The 27,660-nt window shown below is 48.8% G+C and overlaps 1 protein-coding gene across 2 annotated transcripts in view; it reads left to right on the forward strand.

Annotated features, from left to right (window-relative positions):
- The window catches only part of FAM219A (family with sequence similarity 219 member A), a 518,113-nt gene that overhangs the window by 246,517 nt on the left and 243,936 nt on the right, over positions 1-27,660 (forward strand). The gene's annotated exons all lie outside the window — the stretch shown is intronic.

A 27,660-nucleotide genomic window follows, 5' to 3' on the forward strand; every position in this document is an offset into this window, starting at 1 on the left:
GATGGCCTCGGGGGCCATACGGGAGCACAGCGGCGCTGCTGCTGCCACTTGCACGTCCCCATAAACTGCAGAGAGCACCGCAGCACATCTACTGCTCCTGGCATGTGCCCATAAACTACAGACTAAATCAGGCGGGGAGACGGGGGGTGAGCCAGAGAGCGGCAGAGCAGCTCCCCGGGCCGGCAGGAAGGAGCCGCACACGGCGTCTATGCCTGTGTGCACGTGAGGAGGACGCGCACCAGACAAACACACTGCTAGATGGTGAACGCGCGCACACCATCTGGAATGCATTACACGGCCACCCTGACAGCTCCTAATTATAATTAATGTACTTCTTTGCGCGAGCACGAACGAAATATGCCCAAAATGGCGGAACAAAACTACATTTACCCTATCACTTCAAGCCTATTAAAACGACAACACAACGAAGACGAATCACTGGCCAGATGACAGAACACGCTAAGGAATGTGTGGAATTTGTCTCGGCCAAAGCCCTAGGAGATACTTCTTTTTTTTCTTCTTTAACATTAGTTCTCTAACTCCTCCCACTTTCAGTGGGGAGGAGTCCGAGCCCTAAAAAGGGGGTGGGGGGAACCAAAACATTTTCCCCATTTATTTTCCCATATGAACTTTAGACACAGCTACAGCCTATACTGCTTAATAGATATACACCAGATTTGGCCGAAAGCTAGTTCTAGGACCAGAAAGAGTGCTTTTTGTCTTTTGGTAGAAATTTGTTCAGTAGTTTTTGAGCAATTAATGCTCAAACACATTGTACATCTAGGGACGCAGAGATTCTGCTGATCCCGACAGATCTCAAAAGGGGCAGGGTAGAAATACTCTGACCCCCTAGGCGTGGTAGTGGGGTCCCACAGGGAACCAGGCTGCGGACAGTTTTTTTTCGTGCAAATTCACAGAGGATCCTGGGCCCCTGGAGATGGGGAACCCAGGGCTAGAAACTGCTAATGACCCCACATATTACATCACTCATCACATCTGTGACATCCTTAATAATATTACGCCAGCATTTGCAGTGAAATTATTGAGGAGATGAATGTGCATGGCAAGGGTGCGATTTATAGTTACGTTAGGGTACAAGTTAAGGTTTCTTGAGTTAACTCTAACTCTAACTCCTACATTTCTATGGTTTTGTGATTTTAAATTCTAAACCTAACTATAATGTCCCTGTAACCTTTGTTTGTGCTTAGTGTATGTATGTGTGTGTGTGTATATATATATATATATATATATATATATATATATATATATATATACACTATCTCCAGTACCATACATTATAAAGTCATGCAACTCCGAGGTGACTAATATCCTTAAAATACACTGTAGAGGGTATTTTATTCCTTATAATACCCTTGATGCGTGGGGTCGGGTGCATGGCTTCTCATGTAGCAGGTGGCTAAGCTAGTCTTCCTCACATTCTGTCCGGGATGACTAATGGTTGTGCAGTATTTGTCTGTAGATTTTTTTTCAAGCATCTAAAATAGCGCTGCTAATAGCACTTCTTTGCAAGGCTTTATAGTAAAGCTGGATCAAAAATACATTAAAAAAGCTAATTATCTGTCTCTCGGTCTCTATCGTGGCGCTACTTTCATCCCATAAGAGGTCTTGTGGCGTTAATTGTTGTGTTCTTCTTGTTCTCGTCTTTTGAATTGAATAACTTCAATGACGATAAAATAAAGTGGATAGAAAACGTGAATGTCCCCAACTTGGGGAGATTGAATCATTTTGAAGTTAAAAATAAAAGCGTGAAAGAAATTGCCCAGCAATTTATATTTCAGAATCTCGTTTCTTCAGTAATCGCACCCCGAAAAGCTTTTAAAGTGTTTATCTTGATATGCTTGATTTGCATGACTCAAGTCTTTAGATTCTCCTTTATAAAACTATTTCTAGCTATAAAGCCTCTGGCAATTAATTATGTGTGTAATTTATATTTCTGGGACCGCTTGTGATTGGCCTTGCCAATAACCACGTTCTCTTGCCTACTAATAAATCTAAAATTCTGTGTTTTAAACCAGCAAGTGGTTGGTCCCTAGAATCTCTATTTAGTTGCTAAAGTTCATGGTGCATGCAATTCTTAACACTTTCATTAGAGACTCACAGTCTAACAGACACGAGTGGCATTCTGCTGCAATTTCAATCTAGCTCCCTACAGAAAATTTAGAAAAGTAGTTTATCAATGGCTTTCACAGACTCTGGCTCTCGACAGTTGTGGATAGTAAATTATCTAGCAAAAACCTGCCCCTTGATCACTGGACTGTCTGATTTCTAGTTCAGCATAAAAAAATACTCCATGTTGAGAGGCGGGTTGTATTTTGGGTCAGTCGACTCATAACTAAACAGTCGGTGCATTTTATGTTTAGTCATCTAATTTAATAATTTGGCTACATATAAATGTTAAAACACACAAGGTGATGGACGGAATGTTGCACATTAGCAAAACATTCACCCCCAGTCACAGATCTGGGTTTAATCCATCGATATTTTTCTCACGCGCCACCCCAGTTCAGACATGGCCATATGCAAAAAAGTCTTGACCCTGTGCCTCATGGGAACAGTCCAGCCCGAACTGCCAAGCCATGTCTTCCCTGGACCGGAATCAAGCATCCCAGGACCGGTTTCTGGCTATCAGCCAGGATAGCTTGACTCCAGTGGCGTAGTGAGCACGGGACCCACGTCTGGGCATACCCTTCCCACGTAGGGCAAACAGCAAAACACACAAGGTGATGGACGGAATGTTGCACATTGGCAAAACATTCACCCCCAGTCACAGATCTGGGTTTAATCCATCGTTATTTTGCTCACCACGCCACCCCAGTTCAGACATGGCCATATGGAAATCAGTCTTGACACTGTGCCTCATGGGAACAGTCCACCCTGAACTGCCAAGCCGTGTCTTCCCTGGACTGGAATCAAGCATCCTAGGACCGGTTTCTGGCTATCAGCCGTCATCAGCCAGGCTAGGAAGACATGGTTTGGCAGTTCGGGCTGGACTGTTCCCATGAGGCACAGGGTCAAGATCGATTTGCATATGGCCATGCCTGGCCATGCCATGTCCCGGGGCCCAAGGAGTCTTGAGGAAGGTGTCTGCACACCCCCTCCCATTCATTTATAAGGAAGGCCCTGGGTATGGGGTCCCCAGACCGAGGAGGTTCGGGAGAAGGGGCCTCGCACCCCATTTATTTATATAATAGGCCCTGGAGGATGAGTTCCACCAGGCCCATGGTGGCTAAAGGAGGGGGTCTGTGTGCCCCTCTCCCCTTAATTAGTAAAATAGACCCTTGGAGATAGGGTCCCTGGAGCCCAAGGAGGGTAGGAGAAGGGGGACGGTGTGCCACCTCCCCTTATTAAAAATAAAGGCCCCAGGGGATGGGGTTCCCGGGGCAGTAAGGGCTTGGGAAGGGGGACTGCGCGCCTGCTCCCCAAATATTTGATTTTAAAAATTGTTTCCCGGGTGGGCACCAGGACACCAACTTGAATAAATAAGAGGCAGAAGACGCTCATTTATTATGCACTGCTCCAGCACTGTGCGCCCCAAAAAGCCCTGCAAGGGATTTTTTGGTTATTATTTTTTAAGTTTAGCTGTGCCCTTAGAATAGGGAGGGGGAACCACCAAGCATTTATTTTATGTTGTCAGGGGCTGCAGGAAGAGAAGCAGCCCCCCATCAACATTGAAAAAGCAGCAAATCTCATAGCTCATGTAAACCATGACCTCAAGGCGAGCTTTCAGTTTTTTTAACCACTCCCCAGGCTGGGGCTTTTGCACTACAGCTTGGAGTGCAGCACCCTCTAGGGGCTGGCTCTTTGGCTGCATTTTATGTAGCCTGAAGATGTAGAAAGAAAGATGCAAGGTCCTTTTGTGGTTGTCTTTTATGATTGCCTTCTTGGTCTGAAACATCTTTACGAAACAATACTCAGAAAGAAATTAGTTTTATTTAAAAAAAGAAAAAAAACAATACTTCTTTGACCACTTTCATATTTGCGACTCACAAAATGTAATAATAAAACCATGTAAAAAGAATGTGACAAAGATGTTCTTTGAATAAAACGTTATTAATATTTTTTTAGTTAGACATATTAATACACATTGCATGAATTTTTGAAATATATATTTGAGTAAAATTAACGGTATGATATATTGGTATTGCCGAGGGCTGTGGTGTAGGGTTGACTGCTCTTAGTCCAGGTCCTGTAGGCAACCCTGCCCAGGGCTGTGGCCAGCTCTGAATTGGCTGCCCAGGGTCAGGTGGGGTTGGATACAAGGGCTGGATGAGGGCCAGGTCCTGCGGGCAACCCCCGCCACACATGGCTAAAGGCAATGTGCATCGGGTTGACTCTCTCTCCCTCTCTATCTCTGTTAAAACCATTCCCTTTCAGGGTTAGAGTGCCACCTAAATGATGCAAAAAAGGAAGTTGATAACCCTGGGTAGTTTCCAGGTTTTAGCTGTAGAGGCGCTCCTATGTATGGGCCATCTGCAGCACCACCAACTCTTCAAATCTGCTCACCTTAAAAGCCTGTATTTCTAGCCATTAGACATTTGAGATTTAGAGTGTCTGTTACATTGCAACTTTCAAATATTTTTAAAATACATGCATCTTTTAATGATGTGAAGTAAAGACACTCCCGATGTACTTACCACGATGTAGTGACTTTTGATGTAAATGCATGCAAAATCACCTCTGACATTCCCTCATTTTCCATCTGTGCTATTGTAAAGTAATGCCATTAGCAAAATGTTTCTCAGGTGCCTGTAGGATGAGGGCTACCGTGAGAAAAATGTGTGAAGTGCATTTCTATTCTCTGTTAGATGCAAGTGCCATTAGGGTAATCAAAGTCAATAGTAAAGTGATATAATAGATATCTTTGCATTTGCAAACAGTCTACAGACTACTCAAGACCAATTAGGTGCCTTTCTTCATAGCTACAAAAACACTTCTTTTAATGACGCAAATGTTATGCTGTTGTATTCCAATCCCATGAGATCAACGTCTGAATTGTCAAGATTAACCTTATGGTTTAAATCTTTTTATTGAAGTAGATGCCATGCATTGCAAACCTGCAAGTCAGCAGTGCGACTGATTGGGCCACGCAGGGCTCCGGTGCAGACTAATGACATATGAGAGTACCAGAAAAGTACTTATAAGAATGAGCGTGAGACCAGAAGGCCAACTCCCCCCACCCTAACCCAGAAATAGGAAAAAGGAAGAGAACAAAGAATAGAATTACGCCTTCACCCCTCCTGGTCCCTGCTCGACTATCCATAGGAGGTGACTAGCTGGATTGGCTTGCCCCTGACGTAGGAGTGTGTAACGGCGTGGGACCACTGCATACTCAGGGGTGTGACCAGGGATCACTTCACCAGATGTCCACTACCTCCTCTCCTTCTTTCTACTTCCCACAGAACGTCGATATTGACTTTGAGGAGCAAGAGAAGGATATGGTACAATGGCCCTTTAATTTGGAATGGACCAACGAGTGGGAGGAGCCACAGAAAGACGTGGAGACGTCTTATACGGAGAACAACCAATCAAGGGTGTGCTTGTTCGAGTTGTCGAGCGGAGTTGTCGAGCGGAGTGTGGCGGAGGAAGGAAGCGAAGCGGAGGAAAGTTTGGGAGACTTCGAGGAAGCGGAGACCGACGGTGGTGAATCGGACGAAGAGAAGTAGAAGCCAGGAGGCCAACAACTTCACGAGTCGCCCAGCCATACACCCGGGGGAGGTGTATGGCTCACACAGGTACGAAATAAAATCAAAGGCTGGATCAGGCGTAAGACGATCCTACAGCGTGACCTTGGTATCCACCCATCTCCGGTCTATCCCTACCCTGAGCACTAACCCCTCACATCGGCATTGTAAATAGTTGTGTCACACGGGTTGTTGCTCCCTCACTCCTTTTCCCCTAGAGTGATAAATCAAGAGAATACTATACTTACACCGTGTTATCTCACTCTGGTTGTTCCGAGCGGCAAGACGGAACCGGACGAGACTCTACATCGACGGACTCCAGAGAGAACCCGTCGAGCTGATCCTGTACAGCCCTGCCATAAAAGAGCCGAGAGGAGTCGCTCACCGCGTCGGGCCGTACATGTAAAGAAGAAGAGTTCTGATTTGTTGTACTGTAAAATAAAACCCAAGCTAACAAAAACCCACTTGTTACCTCTTCAACCTGCGCCCGTCACAGTGGTGGAGAATGCGGGCATAGCGAACATCTCTGCAGAAAAGATGGAAACGGTTGTCGAACAACTCGTGAAAGGCCAGGAAAGACTTGAATGGGTTATAGAGCAACATTTAGTATCAGCACAAGCGGACAGAGAAATAATAAAGAAAGCGTTCGAGGGAAAACCGGAACAATCATGGGTCGATCCTACAGTTAGGGGAGGAACAACCGAGAGACCCATGTCACATGGAGCACCAGCCATATCTCGCCAGAAATATAGAACCGGAGAAGATCCTGACTCATTCTTATAAAATTTTGAGAGGGCAGCTCGAGCCTGTGGGTGGCCCATAACCAAGTGGCCTTTCTTCTTAGCACCACTACTGGGGGGAGAAGCTCAGGCCGCTTCTCAAGTAGCCAACCCTAAAGGCGATACCCCTTATGCTGAAATAAAAAGAATCATACTGGATCATTTGGGGCTAGATCCCGAGGCATATCGACTACGGTTTCGCAAAGAGAGAGGCACAATTGGAGAAAACCCTAAAACATTGTTTGTAAGGCTAAAGATGGCCGCCGACAAATGGCTTACACCCTCTACTAGCAGCAAAGAGGAAATCCTCGACCGCATATATTTAGAACAATTTCTCGAGGCACTTCCCTATGCCACGCAAAAGTGGCTTAGACAACATCATGACCTGACCACCACTCAAGCAGTAGAGATGGCATCCTCGTTTTCTCGAGCACAACCGAAAAATCCCCATTATGATTTTGAGAAGGATAAAAAAATGGTAGTACGACCTGAACATTTTTTTTCTCCAGCAAAGGAACCTGCTCGACCCCGTACATGGAGGACGGATAACGGAGGACTGTCAGTGCCACAGTGTTTTGATTGCGGAAATCGGGGTTACATAGCTCGATTATGTCCCAAAAAGAGAATTGATGAAGAGCCTATGGAGGTCGGTTACCTTCCCAAAACCGTTCTCTACTCAGCAGAAATGGGTGGCTCCTTTAGAGTAAGTGTGGGAGTTAATGGGTACTCTGTACATGCCTTGTTAGACTCCGGCTGTCGTCAGTCGGTTATACAATCGCGACATGTGACCTCATCTCAATACATTCCCCGGGGTTCAGTTAATATTAGGTGTGTTCACGGAGATATCAAGCCATACCCTATGGCCAACGTTCCCATAGAACCAGCATCAGGAAGTCCACACACGATAAGGGTAGGCGTGATGTCCTCTTTGCCTGAAGATCTAATCATCGGAACGGATAATCCAGGTTTTTTACAAATGTTTAAAAAAACTTTAAAACCAGACCCTCCTAAAACAATCACAGATAATGGTCGTTCCGAAGCTGACGTTAGAGAGGACTATATTCGTCCTGATGTGTTCACCCTAAAATTCGCAAAATTGTCAAAACATGCCACGACTCCCACCCGCGGCTCTGCTAAGGCCGCAGGATATGACTTGTATAGTGCGTATGATTATGAAATACCTGCAAGAGAAAAGGCATTAGTCAAAACGGATATTGAAATCTCAGTTCCATCCGGTTGCTATGGCCGGATTGCTCCTCGCTCTGGTTTGGCTGCAAAGCACTTCATCGACGTAGGTGCCGGTGTTATTGATGAGGACTACAGAGGAAATGTAGTAATACTCCTTTTTATTTTGGGGAACGAGACATTCCTAGTTAATAAAGGGGACCGAGTGGCACAATTACTCTGTGAACGAATAGCTTACCCCGCATTACAAGAACTAGATAGTTTAGATCACACGGAACGGGGGTCTGGGGGTTTCAGGTCTACTGGCCAAAACAGAGAGCCATTATCCGCCCTGCTCTCACCTGATCCATGGATTTTGGATAGGAGTTTTAGATTCGCACAAACTAGTGACTCCACTCTTTTCAATGCATGGGAACAAGCCCACCAAAGGTCAGAAAGTACCAACAATTATCCCAGATTTTTGATTCAGGATAATCTGCTTTACCGAATGGGAAAACAGGGAGAGTCGCCTCAACTCCTAGTGCCTGTCTCTTTCCGAGATCAGGTACTTTTGTTTGTCCACAGCCATCTGTTTGCCGGCCATGCAGGGGCCGAAAAGACTACCCAAAATATCCTAAAGCATTTTTTTTGGCCAGGAATATATAAGGACACTGCAACATACTGTAGCAAGTGCGAAATATGCCAGAAATTGAACATGGTCAAACCTCCGGCAGTTCCACTTCAGCCATTGCCCATTATTGGGAAGCCATTCGAAAGAGTTGGCATGGACCTTATTGGACCGCTGCCTAAAACCCGAAAAGGATTTCAACATATCTTGGTGGTAGTTGACTATGCCACGAGATTCCCGGAGGCTTTTCCCTTATCTGCAGCCAATTCGAAGCAAGTTGGTGACAAAATGGTGGAACTATTTAGTCGAGTCGGATTTCCAAAAGAAATTTTGACGGACCAAGGTACACCGTTCATCTCCAAATTAATGAGGGACATATGCCGAACTTTGGACATCCACCAGATCCGTACCTCTGTCTACCATCCTCAGACGGACGGTCTGGTGGAAAGATACAACCGCACCCTAAAATCAACTCTCCGCAAAATGATGGAAGTTAGCGGGACCGAATGGGATAGGATGTTGCCACTAGCACTATACACCATAAGGGCCCAGAAACAGAGCAGCATGGGTATATCGGCCTTTGAGTTGCTGTATGGTCGTCAACCCCGCTCCCTTTTAGAGATGACTAAGGACGCGTGGGAAAATGAAACCCCGGAAGAAACTGCTGCAACCCTAGACTATGCTAACAGTCTCAAATCCAAAATAGGGAAGTTGAGAGATTTGGCATTTGCACACCTCGAAACGACCCAAAATAGACAGAGTTGCTTATGATCGCGGAAAGAAATGGAGACAGCTCCAAATCAATGACTGGGCCTTGGTACTTCTGCCCTCTTCCACCCAAAAATGTAAGGCTGAATGGTTGGGTCCCTATAAAGTGATCGAGTCAATAGGTAGAACTAGCTATAAATTGCAAATTACTCCTCACAAACAGTCCTACCATATTAATCTTCTAAAAAAATGGTTGGGTCCTCCCCCGTCCGAAATACATCTGGCTGACTCTACACGGCCAACCTCATCTACATGTGACCAGCTTGTCCATAATGAAGAACTAACTTCACAGCAACAAATAGACCTTAAGATAACGCTGGAAAAACATGGAGATGTCTTTTCTAATATTCCAGGGAGGACATCCCTGGCTGAACATTGTATTGTGACTCCCCCTGGCAAGAAGGTTAGAATTAGACAATATCGGGTCCCTGAAGCTAGGAGAGCGGCTATCAAAACTGAAATTGACGAGATGCTCCGCCTCGGTGTGATACAACCCTCTAAGAGTGACTGGTCTAGCCCTATCGTCATGGTCCCTAAACCTGACGGCAGCAGACGTTTCTGCATGGACTTTCGAGCACTGAATGACATTTCACTCTTTGATGCGTATCCCATACCTAGAGTGGACAAACTCATTGAGAAATTGGGAAACTCAAAATATATCACTACCCTCGACTTGACAAAAGGGTATTGGCAGGTTCCCCTTAGGCCAGAAGATATCAAAAAGACTGCCTTTTCCACGGATGTAGGCCATTTTGAATTTACCGTGCTTCCCTTTGGGCTGCACGGAGCGCCAGCTACATTCCAGCGCCTAATGAACACAGTTCTCTCCGGATTGTCTGATTTCACGTCCGCTTATCTGGACTACATTGTCATCTACAGTCCAGATTGGCCCACACATCTGTCATCTTCACAAAGTGCTGGCGGCTCTCAAAACTGCTGGGCTTACAGTTAACGCAAAAAAATGTAAAGTGGCATTGCAGAAGGTAAAATATCTGGGTTACATATTGGGACACGGATTGATCGAACCCCAGATTGAGAAAGTTCGAGCAATTGCCGACACTCGTTTTCCCTCTACTCGGAAGGAAATGAGGTCGTTTTTGGGCCTTGTCGGTTATTACCGACGGTTTATACCCCAATTTGCGAATTTGGCCGCCCCCCTTACGGATTCTCTGAGAAGCGTTGGTAAATCTTCCACGCCTAATCGGCCTACGGAACAAATGCTTGAGGCGTTTAGACTATTGAAGTCTATTATTACATCTACACCTGTACTCTCATCGCCCGACTTCTCACGCCCTTTCTCTCTTCATACTGATGCATCGGACTATGGCATTGGGGCTGTACTATCTCAAGTGGGAGACGATGGCCATGACCATCCAATCCTGTATGTCAGCCGGAAACTGTTTCCACACGAACTGAAATATGCAACAATCGAGAAAGAATGCCTCGCCATAAAGTGGGCTATTGACAAGTTTGCATACTATCTTGAGGGCCATCGATTTGACCTTTATACTGATCACGCTCCACTACTGTGGATGGCTCGCAACAAATCTAACAACGCTAGGGTTTTGCGTTGGTTCCTATCTCTGCAACCATACGCCTTCTCTATCCATCATCGAAAAGGCACAGATAACGTAGGGGCAGACTTCCTGTCACGACACCCACTCCCCGATCGTGAGTGTCCTGAGGGGGATGTGTGTAACGGCGTGGGACCACTGCATACTCAGGGGTGTGACCAGGGATCACTTCACCAGATGTCCACTACCTCCTCTCCTTCTTTCTACTTGCCACAGAACGTCGATATTGACTTTGAGGAGCAAGAGAAGGATATGGTACAATGTCCCTTTAATTTGGAATGGACCAACGAGTGGGAGGAGCCACAGAAAGACGTGGAGACGTCTTATACCGAGAACAACCAATCAAGGGTGTGCTTGTTCACCCGGAGGGAGAGAGTTGTCGAGCGGAGTGTGGCGGAGGAAGGAAGCGAAGCGGAGGAAAGTTTGGGAGACTTCGAGGAAGCGGAGACCGACGGTGGTGAATCGGACGAAGAGAAGAAGAAGCCAGGAGGCCAACAACTTCACGAGTCGCCCAGCCATACACCCGGGGGAGGTGTATGGCTCACACAGGTACGAAATAAAATCAAGGGCTGGGTCAGGCGTAAGAGCGATCCTACAGCGTGACCTTGGTATCCACCCATCCCCGGTCTATCCCTACCCTGAGCACTAACCCCTCACATCGGCATTGTAAATAGTTGTGTCACACGGGTTGTTGCTCCCTCACTCCTTTTCCCCTAGAGTGATAAATCAAGAGAATACTATACTTACACCGTGTTATCTCACTCTGGTTGTTCCGAGCGGCAAGACGGAACCGGACGAGACTCTACATCGACGGACTCCAGAGAGAACCCGTCGAGCTGATCCTGTACAGCCCTGCCATTAAAGAGCCAAGAGGAGTCGCTCACCGCGTCGGGCCGTACATGTAAAGAAGAAGAGTTCTGATTTGTTGTACAGTAAAATAAAACCCAAGCTAACAAAAACCCACTTGTTACCTCTTCAACCTGCGCCCGTCACAGAGTGTCTGGCAGTGCCAAGTACAGCAGGCACAGGTAACTTGTGCAGGTCAACTCCCTAAAGTCCTGTGCTAGGAGAGCCAGGAAAGGTTGCCATAAGTCTCTAAATCCTGAGCCTTTACCAGCTGCGGTGAGTTACATCTTTTCCATGCCTAATATATGCCATAGGCGGGGGAGCCACCCAGTGAGTGTTGGTGTTCATGTAGATTACTAATGCGTGAGGATGTTAGGGGTGGCAGAGCCCAACGTAAGCGCCATTTGTTTCCCCCTCAGGGATTTCAGGGGATAGGTGAGTGAATTGGGAACCCCTAGAAGCATGTACTCTGGAAGCCGAGGGATCTCTGTGTCGAAGTGTTTGTCAACGTCATCAAGGACTTGAGTCCAGTAAGGTTTTAGGAGTTCGCATTCCCAGACCAGATGGATGTGTGTACCCGCCCTCCCACACCCTCACCAACAGTCCGGGCTATGTATGCTATCAAAGTGGTGCATGCGCTCAGGGGTGTAGTACCAGTCGTACGCGAGTTTCGTAAAGGTTTCAGTGAGACCTGTGTGAGTTGCAGTATGTTGCGCCATATAGCAAATCCCTTCCCGTTCCTTGCTAGTGAGGCCTCAGCCCAAGTTCCTTTCCCAACGGGCCCGCCCTGCGTGAAAGGTATGAGTATAGCTAGACAGAAGCATTCTATATAGGTCCGAGATTAACTTTTTGTCTGAGGAGCGTGTGATCAGCCACCTCTCATACTGGGTGAGGGCCTGTGATCTATTGTCTGGGTGTGAGGCTCAATGTCGTAGCTGCAAATAGTGCAGACGCTCAGATTCAGGGAGTCCACAGTCAGCACATAGCTGTGCGAACAGCACAGCCCCTTCAGCGTCATAGAGGGTACCTAGCGCTCGGCAACCGATGGTTCTCCACAGAGGAAAAGAGGTCTCACCCATCCTAGGTCCAAAGTCAGAATTGCCAAAAAGGGGAGTGAGTGGGGAAGGGAAGGTCGTCAGGCCGTGTCGCTTATTCGTCTGGTCTCAGACCACCATTGTAGCGTGGGTGATATGTGAAGTGTACAGATTAGGAGGGTGCTGGGCCTTCCGAAGGAAAGGGATCTTCATCAGGGAAGTGCCCGCTATCGCCCGGTCCTGGAAGAGCCAGTGCTTTTCCTACTCAGCTCGACTCCACTCCACCAGGTGGCGACACTGGGCGGCTTTATAGTACAGAGCGAGGTCGGGTATCCCTAAACTGCCTTCATCAGGAGGGAGGAAACTGACCAGCCGCTTCATCCTTGGTTTGTGACCCTGCCAGATAAATTGAGAGAGTTCTGCTTGCACCCGCTGGAGCCAGCCGGTGGGGGGCTGCAGGTGGAGCGTCTGAAAAAGATAAAGAAGTTTGGGAAGGATCGTCATCTTGATTGCTGCAATACAACCCAACCAGGAAATTGGGTAATGTTTCCAACGCCGCAGGTCCGCACAGATGTGAGATTGCAAGATGCATTGTCGCCTGTAAGGTGGAGGCTAGCCTGATTCCCAGATAGGGAACTGTATCAGTAGACCATTTTAAGGAATGTCGAGCCTGAAGGTCCGCCAGAATCTGGGGCGACAGGGAAAGATTGAGAGTCATGGATTTGGTGGTATTAACTTTGAACCCAGACGCCCCTCCGAAGGTGTCCAGCTCCTCCAAGAAGGTACCCAGGGCTGTTGCGGGTCCATCAGAGTGACCAGTACGTCATCTGCGTACAAGCTAATGGTGTGCGTATCGCTGCCAAAGTGTATGCCCGGGATCCTCCCAAACTCTTTGCGCCAGGGGTTCCATGTAAAAAGCAAAGAGCATGGGCGGCAGAGGGCACCCCTGTTGAGTGCCTCTGTGGATATGAAAGGGAGTCGACGCATGGCCATTCACTCACACCACCGTCTCAGGGTCCCAACAACAGTTGAGGATACAGGTCCTCATCTTATCCCCCAAGCCAAAACGGTTCAGTACCTGCTCCAAATAGGGCCAGTGCACATGGTCAAATGCTTTTTAAGCATCGATGGCCAGGAGCATGTGGTCTCCCGGGATACGGGAAGCTTTTTCGATGAGATGGAGCACCCGTTTTGTATTGTCACTGGTCTGCCTCTGGGGTATAAACCCCGCCTGGTCAGGGTCGATTAACCCAGGCATATAGGGGGCTAGGCGAGCCGCCAGGATACTGGTATAAAGCTTCAGGTCGACGTTAAGAAGAGAGATAGGCCGGTATGCCGCGCAGAGCTTCTTATCCTTGCCCGGCTTGTGGATGACAAGGTTTTCAACGCGGCTGCGTTAATTGCGGCAGCGCTCGCGCTCGTTTTTAAATTTCCCTCGTTTTTATATTTGTTATTTTTCTGTTCTCCTTACCCCTTGCTTTTATCAGGAGCCCCCTTACTGCACATAATTCTGTGATATCACCGCCATTTGGGCGGATCCGGTTCCCGGGGCTGTTGTGTTGTGGGCCATCTTGGGTGAGGGCACGGACCATCGGAAGCGCCATTTTGAGCGTGGTAGCGCTCTGGCAGCTTCGCGGGATGCCTACTTAAAGTCGCTCTTCCCGCGCAGCGGGGACGCACAGTTGGGGCGCCGTCGCGTTGCCGGAGTTGTGCCTGAGTCCTGCCCGTCTGCGCCCGTCCGCACTAAGGACGCGCGGGGCGCAGCGGGCTAGTCGGCCATCTGAGGTAAACTCCTCTTGTGTACCGCGATGATCACCTACTCTAGAGAGAGTCTTTGGTCTATTGGACAGACCGTCCCAAGGTGTGACCTAGCACCGATTCATCTTCTACGTGGCCCTTACCATTGCGCCTGCAAGAGATGGATGCTCGACCCCCCTGTGCCTATTCGCCAGAGGGATATTATATCTGTCCCTCGGAGCAATGACTCGTGCGTCCGCTTCGGGTGCTGAATCTGAATGCTAGGTCTGTGGTGAAACACCACCAAGCCATCCATGACCTTATTAAGGACGAATCTCCTGATATATTTACCATCACGGAAACCTGGCTTCAGGAGGCTGATGTGGCCATTATCAACTTGGCCTGTCCCCCTGAGTACTCTATCTACACCTTGAACCGGCCTACTAGAGGTGGTGGCATTGCCCTTATAGTTAGTTCCTGTTTTACCTGTATTTGGAATGGCCTTAACATCGCTGGTTGCGAAAGTGCCTCTTTTAAGATCTCGATCAGCCCCCAGTTTACGTTTTCTGGGATGGTTGTCTACCGACCTCCAGGTAGCGATGTAGTGTTCAGAGAAGCCTTTCCAGACGGCGTTAGTGCGTTAGCTATGGGCTGTGCCAATTTCTCCATCTTGGGCGATCTGAACCTTCACTTCGATAACCAGACCATCCCGGTGGTTAGTAGTATCTTAGCTGATCTAGAGGCCCTCCAGCTATCCCAACAGGTATCTCAGCCTACCCATGTTGGGGGCCACATTTTAGACCCTTTTTTTACAAACTTAGCTGGAGCCAGTGTCCTGTCCATCTCTCCATTAGGGTGGACGAATCATTTCTTGGTGTCCATTCGGTACCCTTTGCCGGAGACCCCTTCCACTCCATCTGTCAGACGGGTCCCTAGGCGGCACTGGAGTAAACTCAGGTTGGATGACCTGCATCGTATCCTGGTGGAAGAGCCGTTAGGCTCTTTGGACAACGTGGAAACGGGCTATGATCAGTTCTGCAGGTGGATCTCCAGGGCGCTGGACTCTCTGATTCCCATCACTTTGAGCAAACTGAGCTCTAGAAAGTCGAGTCCCTGGTATGACAGTGACTTACGCGCTCTGAAGGGTACTTGTAGACGGGCGTAAAGGGCATGGCGGAAGGCCTATGAGGCCGATAAGAAAGCCGCATATGTTGCCTCCGTTAAGATCTACCATCGAGCCATCTGTAGAGCCCGCGCGACGTTCTACGCCCTGGAATTCCGCAACAGTCCGAACCCGTCAAAAACCATCTTTAAAGTGGTGAAAGATCTTCTGGCAAAAAGGACTTCCTCCCTGCTAACCGGTTCCATCTCCCACTGTGAGGCTCTGGCATCCTTTTTTCTGGAGAAGGTCCAGGTTATTTACCAGGCCTTCCCTAGTATTGGGCCAGCTCCGGGAGCCCTAGATTGTGCTCAAGGTCATACCATCTTGCACTTCTTCCCCCCCATTACTACCTGAGGGGTTTAACAAACTGGCCCAGCAAATTAAATCTGGCTCCCCTTCGGATCCATTGAGACCTGCTTTTTTCAGAGACCAGTCTTTTTTGGGACGCTCTACGGTGTGTTCCCTAGTCAATCTTTCGCTGGCCTCTGGTATAGTACCAACTAAATGGAAGCAGGCGGTGGTTTCTCCGATTCTGAAGAAGTCTTCTTTGGATCCTTTGAAACCCGAGAACTACCGCCCTATTTCATTACTCCCCTGTCCGGCGAAAGTTACGGAGGCCCATGTTAATCTGGCCCTTTCAGACCACCTTACTCGGGCCAATGTCCTGGACCCCACGCAGAACGGCTTCCGTGCTGGTCACAGCACGGAGACGGCCCTCCTCGCCATGGTGGAGCATTTGCGTGCGGTGTTGGATGCGGGTCAGACGGTGGCGCTTGTATTATTAGACCTCAGCGCCGCCTTTGACACCGTCTCTCATCGCATTCTGCTGCACCGTTTGGAGGAGATTGGCATCGGGGGCCTGCTCTGCAGTGGTTCCGCTCCTTCCTCGACAACCGCTCTTTCTGCGTGGCCATCCCACCTTATCAGTCCAAATTCCATCCTCTGGCCATGGGGGTTCCGCAGGGCTCCTCGCTGAGTCCCACGTTATTCAACCTCTACGTGAGTCCGCTGGCTGAGGTCGTCAAGCAGTGGGGCCTGACTATGGTTTCATATGCTGACGACACTCAGCTGGCGGTTACTCTCAGCGGGGATGCGGATTTGGATGCCCCTAGGTTTCAGAATGGACTGAAGGCGGTGGCCAGCTGGATGACTGCGAATTGTCTCCAGCTTAACGCTAGTAAGACAGAAATCATGATTGTCGGTAAGCGAGTGGAGCTCTGGGGAGACAGGTGGTGGCCTTCGGAATTGGGACCATCTCCGACTCCGGTCTCTGAATTAAAAAATGTGGGAGTTTGGCTAGATTCTAGCCTTAACTTTGTCGGCCATACAAAGAAAACTGCGGCCTGCTGCTTTGGTGTGCTGCAGGGCTTAAGACCCATTCTTACATTTTTGATGCCCCGACCAGGCAGCTGGTGATTCAGGCGACGGTAATCTCCCGGCTTGATTACGCCAGCTCTCTCCTGGTGGGGGCTAACCAGGCTGAAATTACTCGCCTGCAGCGCGTCCAAAATGCTGCCGCTAGAGCGATAGTTGGCTTGCCTAGATTCTGCCCTGTTTCTAACATCCTCCGCTCCCTGCATTGGTTGCCGGTGAGGATGAGAATCCAGTTTAAGGTCTTATGTTTGGCCTTCAAAATTCTGAAGGGCACTGCCCCCCAGATCCTGACCAATCTTTTATCTTTGTATGTTCCGTCTCGCTCTCTCCGATCTCTGGGCCAGGCCCTCGCCGTAGTTCCCCGGTTTAAGCTTTGTCGTGCCGGTGGCCGTTCCTTTCGAGTGAGAGCTGCGGTTATCTGGAACTCTCTCCCGGTTGAGATCCGTTTGTTGGAGGATCTTCTGCAGTTCCGTAAGGCTATCAAAACCTTCTTATTTTAACTCTGCCCCATGGTTGTTCTTTTGCTCCTGTTGTTAGCGGTGTTGTGTTTTACCTTGTCATGCGCCAGGACGCTCCTTTGCTGGAGCAGCTGTGCGCACGATAAATACCTGTAACATAACATAACATGACCACAATATCCGCCTCGAGCATGGAAGGAGGGATCGCCCCAGAGGAAGCAAAGGAATTAAAGACGCGTGAGAAGGAGGGCAAGCGTGGGGCAGAACTGCTTATAGAAGGCCGCCGTTTAGCCGTCTGGGCCAGGCGATTTGGCCACTTTCAGGTGCAAGATAGCAGAGATTACCTCTTCTGGGTGGATCTCCCTGTCTCTGTGATCCGCTTTCACTTGGGACAGCCTGGGGAGAGAGACCTGATCCAAGTATGTGTCTATGGCTGTCGGGTGTAGGTGCTGTTTGTCATACAGCTGTGTGTAAAAGTCGCAAAACATCTCTGCTATGTCAGAGTCCTCCGTGCGTGTGCAGACCACCTGGTCTGTGATCTCCTGTACCCCGTCCCGCAGCCGGGCCTCCCTCAGTTTGTGTGCGAGTAGCTGGCCGCACCTGTCCCCACCTACATAAAGAGTGGGGCAGATGTAGTGCAGCGTATACAGCTTTGTATCGGTCTATGGCTGCTAACTGCGCCCTAGCCGACTTCAATTGGCGCCAAATACGTGGCGTTCCAGTGCGTTGATGAATCCGTTCAAGCTTGCGCACTTGCTGAGTGGGGTCCTCCCTCTTGCGTTTACGTTCCGCGTTATCCACGGAGGAGAGATCGATGATAGTTCCCCTAACTACCGCCTTCAGGGATTTCCATCTGGTAGAGACAGGGGTGTCGGCATTGTCGTTGTGAGATAGGTAGTCATCGAGCGCGCTCTGGATCTGGGCAAAAGTGTCTGCGCGGTGCAGGAGGGTGTCCCGAAAACGCCACTGTCTAGTGGGAAGCCTGGTTGGGGGTGGGAGGGTGTGTGGGGGGGGGGGCAAAGTCAAGGCGATCAGTACCGGAGCGTGATCCCATAAGGCTGCCACAAGAATGTTGGAGGAAGGTGTGATGTCTCTAATAGTCCTGGTGGCTAAAGTAGTTCAGCCTAGCGTAGGTCTTGTGAGCACTGGAATAGTAAGAGTATTCTCTGGAAGTTGAATGGAGATCCCTCCACAGATTTTGCAAGGCCAGTTCCCCAGCCTAGCATGTCCGGTGCGGGAAAGTGCACTCACTTGACCAAAGCGTTGCACCGACCTATGAAGCTCATTGTTGAACACGAGGTTGAGGTCTCCTCCCAAAAGTAACCGGCGCTTGGGAGTAGCAGTAGCCTCTGTCAGCGCTTCATGGAGAAATCGCTCCTGCCTTCGTTAGGGGCATAAATGGACCCTATGATCAACATGTGACCCCAATCGAGACTTGGTACGTGAGGAGTCTACCTTTTATTTTGCCCTCTTTCTGCACCACTTTCCCCCTAATAGTCCTAGATATCAGGATCGCCACCCCTGCGGAATTAGAGGAACCTGAGGAGAAAAATTGGGTCGGAAACGCCTGTGACCGGAGTCTGTGACAGTCTTTAGCCAGCAAATCTGTTTCCTGTAGTAGGCATAAGTCACCCCCGGAGCTCTCCAGGTAAGCCAGGATCGCCCGGCGCCTGATGGGACTATTAAGAACTTTATGACTATGGAGAGGCATCAATCGCGGGGGATATCTTGCCTATCTGCCGTAGATCGCGCAATCTAGGGCAGAAGTGAGTGCTCAGCTGCCACAACCTAGAGGGGATAAGGAGTGCATGCTGCCAGCTCGGAAATTTATTCCCTGCATTTCTGGGAGAGCCAGGGGAAGCGCAGAAGGAAAGAAAGGAGAGAGACAGCCCCACAGAGAGAGAGCAAAAAAAACAGCACAACTGGTGCCAAACATAAAGCAAGAACAAGAGTCTTGGTGTAAGGCCTCCAAAGCGTCCTATTGACCCCTTGCAATCTCCTCGGGGTGAGGGCGGTGAGGCAGCGGTGATGGGGCAAATGTTTTATGCTTTTGGAGTGTGAGGGCGGCAAGCTCCTGGTATAGAACCGGGGAGTGATCTCTAAATGTGAGAGGATGTTGTGTCCTGGCCTTCTGGAGAATCTCCTCTTTGGTGCGGAAGTCCTGGACACAGACCAGGATGTCAGCAGGTGGAGCCGTAGCTCAGAGTCCAGTGGTCTGCCCAGGATGTGGTTAAACAGTTCCAGCACAAAGTTAAACGTGTCGTCTGCCTCTTCGTTGGACCTCACTCCCAGGATCCGTATGTTGTGCCACCGGGAGCGGTTCTCCAAGTCCTCTAAGTAGGTCTGGAGGTCCACCTGCTGGTCATGTATGCGGAGAAGTTCCTGTTGCGAGACTGCAATCTCCGTGTCCCGCGTGTCGCTTTTGTCCTCCAGCGCTACCACACGGACCCCAGTGTTATCGAGGTCTTTTCGGACGTCTTTGAATTCCGCAGTGAGATCCCTCTTCACAGCGTGCAGGTCGTTCCGTAGGGCCGAGAAGAGAGATTCTAGGAAGGCCCTAGTGACTGGTTCCTCCCCGGGGCCACCCACGAGTGGCAGGGCAGCATCTCGCTGCTTGGCCGGGTCTGATGTTGTGCCCCCCCCCGGAGGACGCACAAAGAGTTCTTGGAGGGACTTGCTCTTCTTCCCCTGTGTGGAAGACACGGTTCTGTCTGTCCTAGCACGGCAGGAGCTGAGCATCTCTGCGTGGCTCTCGCCCCGGCTCCTGAAGCAAGTGTTGAGGTCCCAAGGAGGTGTCCACATATAGGACTCCACTAAACAGGAAAGGAGTAGCGCGGAGAGATACTGCGCGGCCCCCAGTAGTGTATTCGCTGCCTCACTCAGCCCAAAATGCATATGGGGGAGGCACTCCCAGGGCCGGCACTCTCAGAGTCAGTAATAGTGGGGGTTACTCCTACCTCAGTGAGGTGAAGGCTTTACTGTGGGGTCGTGAGGCAAGCCACTCCGTTGGACAATCAGCGCAGAGGGTAGATCTCGAGGTCCCACCTCCTGCCCCGCTCTGCCATCTCAGGCCGTTGCAAGCCTCTGCACTGCGATCCAGGCGTCGAAACGTCCCACCTCAGCTCACCGGACAGCATCGTTTGCAATGGCGTCGCTCACCCCAACATGGGATGGTGTCGTGCGTGCCTGATGGGGTGAGTATGGGGCCCCCGGGTTACCCCAAGTCCCACAGGGGTCCAGCTGGGCAGCTCTGACTTGCTTGTGGAGCAGTGTCCAGAAGCGAGCCAATGGGAGCAAGGGGGGTCACCCTCAGACCCGGGGCCACCCAGCGCCCACAAAGGCAGGGGTTCGCTCCAGCTCCAACAACGCAAAGTACAAAAATGGGCTAGCTAGGTAACTTAACACTGTGCACAGTCTGTAAAATGCGGGAGCGGCAAGTCCTCACCTTCTGCCCAGAGCGGCCATCGTGGATCCCATTCGGCTCCCGTCGCATGGAGTCTCTCCACCACTGGCGAGTCCCGGAGACCAACACACACCTGCCTCAGCCCCGAAGGCTGAGCGACTTGTAAGGGCACCAATCACCTCTGTGCGGTGTGCTGCAATGTCGGTACGGCCGAGGTCTCACGGAGGCTCACCAGTCTGCACCAAGCCGCCACCAAGTTCAAACGCGGTACAAAAGGGGGTGGTGATGGACGGAGCATCTGAACCAATCAAACACTCACACCCAGTCAACAGATCTAGGTTTAATCCATCACCGTTCTTTAGCCCACTCTGCCACCCCAGTTCAGACATGGCCATATGCAAATCAGTCTGACCCTGTGCCTCATGGGAACAGTCCAGCCCGAACTGCCAAGCCATGCCTTCCCTAGACCGGAAACAAGCTTTCTAGGACCGGTTTCTGGCATTTCAGCCGACTTCAGCCAGGCTTGCTTGAATCCAGTGGCAAAGTGAGCAAGGGACTCACGTCTGAGCATACCCTGCCAACTTAAACGGGCTGCCTCTGCGGTGCACCGGATTCCACTGCCAGCGGCCGCCTCTTCCGACGATCACCCTCGGGTCACCCCTTTCTGGCTGCAGGCTCGGAGTCCATGCCTGAGGCCCTCTCAGGGCGCTTGGTACCCTTCACCTCTGGGTGCCGCAGTCTGGCGGCAAGCCCCGCAGGCCGTGGAGAAGAGCACCACGTGGTCCACACCCCTGGAGCGTTGGTGGCATACTCGCTCTCAGTCGATGGGAACCTAGATTACAGTATTGGCCTACACAGCACTCTCGGCAAAGGGGGCCCCTAGCCAGGCCTCCACCGCAACCAGTAGGCGCGCAGGTTGGAGCGATGACGGGCTGTCGGACGCAATCCACCAGGTGAAACCGCCGGGCAGTGGGGAGCCGCAGGGATGTGCCCGCGCAGCCCTTGATCAGGGGCGCCACCTACCTTCTCCTTCGCGCCAGACGTTGCAGCGAAGGTGCGGCGATGCAGGGCTCTTCAGCAGGTGAGCGTCGCAAGGCGTGCGGCCCGGCTCTATCTGCCTATGTGCGGCCCCCCCAGCTGCACAGGTCCGGCGTTGGCCCCGACTCTAGGCCGTGGTCCCAACACTGGCCGGAGGCCCCACGGCAGTTTGTACGCGGCATCCTCTGCCTCTCGCCGCTGCTCTGGAAGCCCCCACGGGCATGTGGATTGTCACTTATACTCGGCTTGTAGCTCCGTCAGAAATCGAGCTTGATGCAGGCTAAAGAAGGCCCAGGCCTTGCTTTTTTCTCGGGCAGCCAGAGGGAGAGACGAGAAGACACGTCTCACCTCGCCGCCATCTTGGCCACGACCCAAGACTTATTTTAAATAGAGATTAAAGTATTTAGTTTGAGATTAAATCCCTATGAGTTGGATTCCTCATTGTTAGTGATTGCTTCCTAACATTGTGTAGCCCATTACCATTTATATGTGGTACTAGACTTCTTTTGGGCTATTTTTCATTGTGTTCAGCTTGTTGGCCAAGAATGGCTTGGATTATCGGAGGCGCCAGGGTAGGTTGCTGGTTGTGTAGTGCAACAAACCTTAATAACAATTGGAGGCAAGTGATTACCATGAGAGCCATCAGTAGTGGAAATATTAATGGTGGTGATATACCTGTGGGATTGTTTGGAAACAGATGGGGCAGAACCGAGCCAATGTGCAGTTCAAAGATTAGGATGGACGGGTCTGCTTGGAAAACTCAGCCAGGGGACAATGCAGAATGAGTCAGTGACTTTTAAGGAGTTTCACTCCATGAGAGGATAAGGGTAAAGCTTGATTGGAAAGAGAGAAAATTGCGTCAATTCTCGCTCTGGAGATCCTTGATTACTGGCAAGGAATGTACTGGTCTGGGTGACCTGAGGTTAAAGCAGCCTGAGCAGTAGTGTGAAAAGAATGCAGAGATGGCACGGTGTTCTTTGTAAGTTGGAAATTTAGGGACAAGTGACGCAAGGACGGAGTATGTAAGGTAACCGACTTGTAGATAGAGGATTAATGAACCTCTCTGTTAATTTACCTTACCAAGTCATATCCAAACAATTAAACAAAAATTCGAAACTTGCAAAAGCCAGTCAAATTTTTTTTTTTAGTTTGCTCATGCGTGGAATCTGGTTAGCAATAGCCACCAAATACAGTCCACAGAAGCAATAATGAAAGGGCAGATTTTGCACCAGACCCTAGAAAAATGTCTGTGTATTAGATGCCTACACACCTGCAGCAGCCAAACAGAATGTACTAACAGCCAAGCTTATATTTGATTAACTAAACGTTCTGTGGACCACTGAGGAATAATATCTACTGTTGAGGAGATTACACAGGCAACGGAGAGGGAGCCGGAGGTGGATTTGTTGAGGAGCTCATCAGAGGCGGATAACCCCTTACACAGGGGACAAGATCCTCTATCATATCCTTTTAGCAGTTAGTCACACTGTGGTTATGACGATTGATCTAAGGCTGCTGTGGTTGTGGCTTCTGTTGGGTTCTGAGAAGCTAGCCTAGAGCTTTCAAGACTAGTTGTTTTATTTCTTAATCAGGATTGTAAGTGGATGTTGAAAAAGTGTATCAGCTCACTGCCTGTAATTGAGATGGAGGAACAGGGACTTGCAATACATGGAAAAAAGATTCATTTACAGTTTACTGAAAAATATATTTTCTCAACTTTTGGAATGTGAAAGATGAGATCACACTGGAGGTGTTATGGGCTAATTCCATTTTTATTACAAAAGTAACTAACCAGTTCAAAGTTGATTTGCTCTGTTTGTTTTTTAATCTACATTACATGAGTAAAATGTATATGAGCAAATTGACGTTATGTTTATTAGTGGTTCTCGAGTGCCATTTTCCCATTGTTGGACTGGTGCAAAGCATTTCTGTAATAAATAGTGTGTCCAAATAGATGTATTCCATTCTGTGGCATTGTGCAAATTGTATGGTACTGCAGACCATAGCCTTGTAACTCACTCATTTTTATCAATTTAAGAGGATAAAAGACTATGTCCAGTTGATAAAAACAGCAAATAGTATGTACATTGCTATATAACCACATGGTGTGACAATGGCCATTATTTTAAAATGTGTATTGTAAGTTGCTACATGGTATTGAACAGTTTTCTCGGACCGTGTTTTTAGTACAGAAAACATTTGTTGTGGTGGACTAACAGATCGACCTCTTCCAGCTGAGGTAAATATTGGCGACCTAATTCCGGATCCTCTAGTTACTGAATTTCTTAGGTCTCCGTTGTAGACTGTTACAGTAATCTAATCGGGCGGTGTTAGGGCACGTAAGCTGTGATTGGTTTGCAGTAATAGGAGAACCCTTCTGCACATCATGAGCTTTGTGAGACCATATATTGCTAGTGTAGCAAGGCCAAAACAGTGCAAGAAGTTTCTGGACGTTGCCCAAAATGCTATTTCTCCCCGGAGAGCTCTCTATTTACACCAAGACACTTTCTGGTCTTTTGCTGGTATTTGGTATCAACCTGGATGGTGCTCTAAGGCGGCTGCTTTAGCCCACCCTATGGATGCGCCGGCCCTGTGGCTCGATACTTTACTCTGCCTAATTCTTGGGAGCCAATTGTAGATTATGTTGCTGTCGGAACTACTCCTGGTCCCCACAACTTCTGACTTGTTGTCTATGGTGAAGGAGTGGCATTTTGGAGAAAAAAAACATAAAGCATATACTAAGTAAAAGCTGAAACTTCTAGCACTCAGAAATGTATTTCATTGACCTGTGAAATATCAACGGTAGGCTAGAGACATGGGCAACATTTCTTGTTTGATAATGTTCATCCTGTAGACAGATATGGTCTTTTAATGTCTAGGGCATCAGTCATGAATGAATGATATTGCATTTATAAAGCGCATATGGTCACTCCGAATGGAGCATCCTGGTGCTAAGCAGCGAAGCATAAAGTTGTATCACATTATGTATTTGTAACTTTTTCATTGCAACCCTCCTATTATCAACCCAAGGGAAGCAATTATCAGCTGGTGAACTGGTATTTGTTCTTCAAGGATGTGATCTGCTTCTCTCCATTATGACTAGAGCGGAGATGATTGAACGCGCACAAAGCCGCCTGCTATGTGACGGCGCTTCCCGCTTCTTGTCACTGTAACCTTTTTATGATTGGACTCATGGGCTTTATTGCTCATCCCTCTCCTGTGGGCCTGACATTTAATTTGTTTATCTATAGAAGTGGCTAGTGGGCTTCATGCTTCAAGATTCCTTCCTCTGTTTTCTGCTTGTCACATTACCTGTGGTTGAGCTGTGAGCTGCAGGTAGATAAGTAGATTTATTTTAGTCAAGCTGGCATGGGGTGGGTATTCATCTCATGCCAGGGAGCTATCGAAAGGGGTTCTATCATCACCAACTGTTTGACTCCCATCACATAGAAGGCTGGTCTCTGGACCTGGATCTCTGATCACACGCGACCTCCACAAGGTTCTCTGTCTGAGATTGGAATGTCAAGATGGGATGTAGTTGACAGATGGCTCTTGGTTTCCATAAACTTTTTTAAAACTCCATTCTTTAACAACTGAACATAGGAATCATATGTCCAAAGAACCGTTAATCTGCCTCATCTCGAGATGCCTGCTTTTAAATGTGCATTCAAATGTGGAGAAGTGTGGCTCAATGGTTAGAGCGGCAGACCCTGATGCAGAGGTCTGGCCCGGGACCAGGGTTCAATTCCTGCCTCGGCTGGTCTCGGCGGATCTTGGGCTCACAATTCCTCGGACCTGATTTCTCGCCTCGGTGCCTACTCTAAGCATGGGTCCCACGCTGCAACTCTGGGCAATAGCTTGCTTAGTCTCCATAACGGCCCCCAACAGCGCTAGGGATGCCTGGTTGCACCCTGGGGATGCCCAGGAGTGTACATTTCATGGGGAAAAACCAGGAAGGGTTCCCTAGCGGTATGAGTACAGCGCCAGGACACTCCGGAGTATCAGTGCGCTTTACAAATACGCCTACATTTACATTTACATTTACATGTTGTGCTACGCAATGGCTATCTCTTTTCCGAGCATGTTAACGAGCAGTAAATTTGTGCAGCCGCTTTACCTGTTACTCAAGTGTTGGCCCTGGTCCTAGAAGTTACCCTAAGATTATGCCTCTTGTGGGACATTTGTATGTATGTCTCCATTTCACATTTAATTTCAGCTTGCCCTTGAGACCATTGTATTGCATATATGAACTGTCCATAAATCATCTCTCCTTTGCCCCTCCACAGTTGGGAGTTTGTGGCAACCCGTGGAAGAGGCAGGTCAGAATGTGCTGCTGCTTCGGAGTCTGCGGGTGGTTCTGTTTTCACATTGACTTACCTGTAGCCTTGTGGCATTCTTTGGTTCTGTACACTACATTTTCAGCGGAGTGAAGCAGAGTGTGCTGACGTTAACACACAGAAACTCAAAACTATGGCCGAGCTGTAGCTGGATTTCTTGTAATTGCGGCAGGTTGATCATATACGGCTGAGCAAGGAAAGTGTCTTTCTCAAGTGCATGATGACGGTGTATGTCATGTCAACCCTTAGAGTGAACTGGATCCAATCAAAATCAATTGATCAATTAATAGTATTGGTATTTTGTGTAAGCAGATCTGAATATGGGGAAGGATACAGGTTAGCCTGTGGTTAAGGGGCGAGCTGAACAAAGTAGTGTTTCCTTGCCATGCCCAGTGTGCTCTTGCAATGACCTTCAACACTTGTCAGCAGAGTGATGAGCTTCAAGGTCAACGCTTCTGGCTGCTATTAATAGACAGAGCTGATCGGACCGTATGCTGTCTTGGAGCGACCGGCCTGGCCTGCAGAGCGGGTCTTCCATCAACGGTGACCCATGGCCCGCCAGATGCGCGGTGCAGTGTGCTGCCTCCTCGCGCCTCCATAGTGATTTGCAGGTTTCTTTGCATAGTTTAGCGTCTAAAATCAACAAAATGGGTCAGGGAGATAAGAAAAGTAGACTGATCATGATAGACTGTTGAAAAAGATTGTATTCTATAAAAAGTTGTGAAAGGCAATAAATATGCCTATGCCCGAAACTCCCATTCATAGTAGGAAAGATGTCCTAGGTTTCATCTCCACTAACTATGTTCAATGAAAGAGAGACATTGGAATGTATTTATAGATTAAAAATAGGCTGCATTTATAGTACAAGATATGGCTGCGCTTAGAGGCTGTCCATGAATAGTGCTTGCCGAAAGGAACACCGAAAACAGTTACTTGTTTCAACAGCCCTGTTAGCTCTCTTAATGGCTTCACCCACTCAGTCACTTAACAAAGCTGATTTTAAATGTCGTACATGGTCTCCATGGCCTCAAGATTGTGATGAGTGCAAATACTAACTAAACATTGTATGAAAGAAAGGGGTTAAAGAGAGGTATTCTTCATAGTGCAGACAGATACTAGAAAGGGTCAGTCTTCCCAGCACAGGCTAGCACTATTCACAGTGCAGGCAGGGATGAGGGATTGTGAAGAGGCACTTGTTGTATATTTATACTTACTTCAATATGGCTACTTGGTGTCAGTAGTCTTTTCTTAGTGTTTCTATCTTACCTATCTCCCATAGTACCTAAGAGTGTTCTATCTGGTAGGTGAAGGTTCCAGCCTTGACAGTTGATGGTCCGGTCAGCTGTGAGGTTTACTGCTCTGCTGTGTTATCTTGTACTATCTTAATAAATCCATCTTAATAACCTGAAGACGTGTCCTGCTGCCTACCTAACCTACTTGCAACATTTTGGCGACATTCTGCGCTGACCAGACCAGAGGAGCAGACCAGAGAAGAAGACCAAGAAGAACAGCGCAGCACGAGCAAGACATCACTAACAAGAACCCATATGCCTATCTTACCTATCTCCCATAGTACCTAAGGGTGTTCTATCTAGTATGTGAAGATTCCAGCCTTGGCAGTTGATGGTCTGGTCAGCTGTGAGGTTTACTGCTCTG

This window comes from Lissotriton helveticus, chromosome 2_1 (assembly GCF_964261635.1).
Source record: "Lissotriton helveticus chromosome 2_1, aLisHel1.1, whole genome shotgun sequence".
NCBI lineage: Eukaryota > Metazoa > Chordata > Amphibia > Caudata > Salamandridae > Lissotriton > Lissotriton helveticus.